The 4,166-nt window shown below is 41.6% G+C and overlaps 1 pseudogene; it reads left to right on the top strand.

Moving 5' to 3' along the window:
• Positions 1 to 227: 227 nt before the first annotated feature.
• On the top strand, positions 228 to 1,916 carry LOC140559666 (general transcription factor II-I repeat domain-containing protein 2-like; annotated as a pseudogene).
• The last annotated feature ends 2,250 nt before the right edge of the window (positions 1,917 to 4,166 follow it).

Raw genomic sequence — 4,166 nt, 5'->3', positions numbered from 1 at the left:
TGTTGTGGCCCACAAGATCTTAAAAGATCTGCTTAATGCTGATAATTATGCTTAATAACATAATTGGCATGAATTGTGTGAAATGGAGTTTATTGTCAATGCATGCTTTTAGACTAATTCTAAAGCGTGCATTGACCTTAAACTACATGTCCCCACAATGCATGCAGATTATGCTTTTTTCAACAAGTGGAATTACTGCCACAATTAGCTACAAATATGATCCCAAAATGTCCAGGAAAAGAAAAATTGATGCAGATGGAAGACCGTTTCAAGAGGGATGGGAAGCGAATACATGTTTGTGCTTCAAGGAGAAAAAACGGTATGTCTTTTGTGTTATGAGACGGTGGCAGTTGTCAAGGAGTACAATTTACGTCGGCACTTTGATCCCAAACACGGAGCTAAGTATGCCAAAGTTAGCCTTCAAAAAAGAAACAAATTGTACAAGAATTAAAAGGCAAATTGCGATCGCAGCAGAATATGTTCACAAGAGCTACGGCCCAAAACGACGCAGCAGTGAAAGCTAGCTTTATTGTAGCTGAAGAAATCGCTCGCGCGTCTAAGTCTTTTTCAGAGGGTGCATTTTTGAAGCAGTGTATGCTGAAGGTCTGTGAGCAGGTGTGTCCCGACCAGATACAGACATTTAAAAATGTCAGTTTATCAAGAAACACCATCGCGGAGCGAATTAAGGAACTCGCAGGAAACCTGGAAACACAGCTGGCCGCAGAGAGGCGCAACTACCAAACCTTTTCATTAGCACTTGATGAAAGCACAGACAGCACAGATACAGCGCAGCTATCCATTTTCATTAGAGGCATGAAGTCGGACCTCTCTGTCACTGAGGAGCTGTTGGATATAGCTGCCATGCATGGGACCACAACGGGATGGGACATTTTCGATGCAGTAGAGAAGTCCTTAAATAAAAATGCATTGCCCTGGGAAAATTTGGTTGGATTAACAACAGACGGCGCACCTGCAATGTGTGGAGGAAAATTGGGCTTGGTTGGACTAATGAAAGAGAAAATGAAGAAGAGTAACTGTCACGCGCACCTTATAACTTATCATTGCATTATCCATCAAGAGGCTTTGTGTGGGAAGGTGCTGGGGATGGATGATATAGTAACCACTGTCATGAACACAGTGAACTTCATTCGGGCGCGTGGCCTGAATCACCGTCAGTCCAGCTGTTCTTGCAGGAGATGGGCTCGGAGCACGGAGACGTGCCATACCATACGGAGGTGCGGTGGCTGAGTAGGGGCAAAGTCCACAAATGATTTTTTGAGCTTAGGGAAGGCATTGCTCTTTTCATGCAGGGTAAAGGAAAACCCATGTCCGAACTGTCAGTTCCAAACTGGCTGTGTGACTTTGCGGTGTTGGGCGACATTACCGAACATCTTGCCCAACTGAATCAGAAGCTTCAGGGACGCAAACAAGTCATCACGCAGATGTCCGACATGATCACCACTTTCCAGCGTAAACTTGATCTATGGATGTGCCAGGTGAAGCAGGACAATCTTGCCCACTTTCCTGTTTGTCAGAGCATCTCAGCCTCATTTCCCGGCAGTTTTTCATGTGCTCAGTTGGCTACCAAACTGAACCGGTTAACGAATGAGTTTGATCGGCGCTTCTGTGACTTTAGAGCCCAGCAGTCAGGCCTTGCCAGCTTCAGATGGAGCTAATCGAGCTTCAAAGTGATCGTTGCCTAAGAGCAAAGTTCCAGGATGCTGCTTTTAGCAGACTTTTACTGTCTGCTTCCCCCTGATTTGATGCCACAGCTTCAACTTCATGCTGCCTGTGTTTTGTCCATGTTTGGGAGCATCTATCTGTGCGAACAGATGTTTTCAATGATGAATCTCAACAAAAACAAGCACAGATCACAGTTTTGTGTTTATTATTTTCAGAACATGATCAATGGATGAGGATGGTGGAGAGGAGGTCCACTTGGTGTGTTCAAGGACAGGCAGCATCTCCTAATCAACTCCACCTAAAAACTTGACCAATATAGTGAACTGAGACAACCCTGTTTAGTACATATACTACTTTATATGTGTAGCAGTGTATTTAGTGTTTACGCAGGTTTATGTGTTTTTGCAGACAAATGTTTACTGTAATCAAACCATCTGTCATTAAGTGTATGTATGACCTCTGCAAGGGTGTGTGCAGCCATTTGTGTTTTGTAAAATGCCACATCTGTTACACATGTTCTTAGCAGCTCACAGTTGTTGGTTGTATTGTTATTCTGCCCCTTTCAATTGTGACAAAGTTTTGAGTTAGTTAATGTCATAACTTGTGTTTGATGATATTTTTCTTTATTCACTTGGATAGTTTGATCGTTGATTGATGGAGTAATACGAGTTTCTTAACCTGACAAATTAACAGGATTTATGTTATGTTAACAGAGTAACAAGCAAACATATTTTTCATCTATTCAAATATTTATAAGTTGAATAAGTAATAAATTCAGAGTTATTTAACATTAAGGAGTACTAATATTTATTCTACATTACATTTGGTTGCATTTAATTACATTTATACTGTCTTACAGTTACATCTGGCCCTTTGAGGGCAACCATTATGGTGATGTGGCCCTCTGTGAAAATGAGTTTGACACCCCTGCTATAGAGCTTTCTGTAACACTTAGGAGCCTAAGACACTGTATCAGATGGTAAAGATGTAATTAATGTGATAATAAATATCTATTTTTTACTCTTATTATAATGCTTGAGTTGGCTTTATGAGCTTCTTTTTTTATCTTAACTGGTGTAGCAGTTATTTTAACTGCTCACTCACTTCTGTTAATGTCTGTTAGCAGGTATTTGCTGATAGACACTGACAGAAGTGAGAACCCAGAAATGTGAAAAGGGCCCATCCACAAAGTGCAGGGTGCAGCATGTGTTTGTATGTGGTGGAGGTGTGATGAGACAGGTGAGATAACTTGTGAACTTGTGACTGGTACACTGCGCTGCTGTCTGTTCAGGAGCCGAATTGCTCAGAGATAGAAGCTGTCTCGGCTGGTTCTGGTCTTCATGCTTCTGTACTTCATGCCACTGGGCAGTGGCTTGCGTGGGTGGCAGTGGCGGTTCTAGACCATTTTAAGGGGGGGGGGGGGCAGTCTAGGGCCAGTGGTTATGTTAGAGGGGTCGATTACTTTCTAGCGTATGATGCTTTACACGCATTAATAAAAAATATCTGCAACTTATCATGTTCATTTGGCTCTATCTGACCTTCTGCACAAGTCTTTCTTTTTTTTGGAAGAAGTGTGAAATATCATTTTTCCTCTTTTTGAAAATAAATACAACAGTGTCGAGCCACCACTACGAGGGGATTGCTGCGTTAGCTTTGCCTTCATTTTCTTCGGGATTAATAAAGTATCAGTTTGGCTGAACCTCAAACACATCGCTTCGTATATAAATGACTTGATATGCAACACATTCTGAAAAACGTTGTAAGACAGGATAAGATCATCCTTTATTAGTCCCACAGTGGGGAAATTCACAGTGTCACAGCAGCAAAAAGATAGGGATAGCAAGACACACACTTAAGATTATATATACAATATAAATAATAACAGTCAAAACAATTGACACACATTGACCCTCGATTGCACATGAGAATGGGAGATATTGCACATTGTAATGTTTATGTGAATGAGCTCTTTATCCTAATTAAAAAATGTACAGATAAATGTATCCTCCGCATTTGACCCATCTGTGGTCGTGAACACACACACACTAGGGGCAGTGAGCACACACACACCTAAAGCAGTATATATTACATTAACAGTTTCCACATTTTTCAACAGTTTTCTTTTACATTTTACTTACCTTGCTTATCTTTGTCGCCGTGTGTTCACAGAGTTGAGGAGAGACACGCCTAATTTAGGGGGGCCGTAGGGGGGTCCAAATGTGTTATAGGAGGGGCACTGGGCCCCTCTCGGCACCCCCCTAGAACCGCCACTGGTTGGTGAAGTCCTTAATAATCCTCCTCGGCTCCTCAAATAGTAACTGGTGAATAATTCTTTATCTTCAATAAATGGATGATCGTTTTAAATCTGCATGGTGGAGTGGAGAGTTAGAATTAGAAGCCAACTTTAAGGTTTGTTTTGGCTGCTAAGTGGAAACGTCTCTGCACTTATAATGTAAAATAAAGCTCTGTTTTGTTTTGCTCAC

Source organism: Salminus brasiliensis, chromosome 7 (genome assembly GCF_030463535.1).
Source record: "Salminus brasiliensis chromosome 7, fSalBra1.hap2, whole genome shotgun sequence".
Lineage (NCBI taxonomy): Eukaryota > Metazoa > Chordata > Actinopteri > Characiformes > Bryconidae > Salminus > Salminus brasiliensis.
Note: the sequence above shows the minus strand (reverse complement) of the source record. Positions and strands in the feature narration are given on the sequence as shown.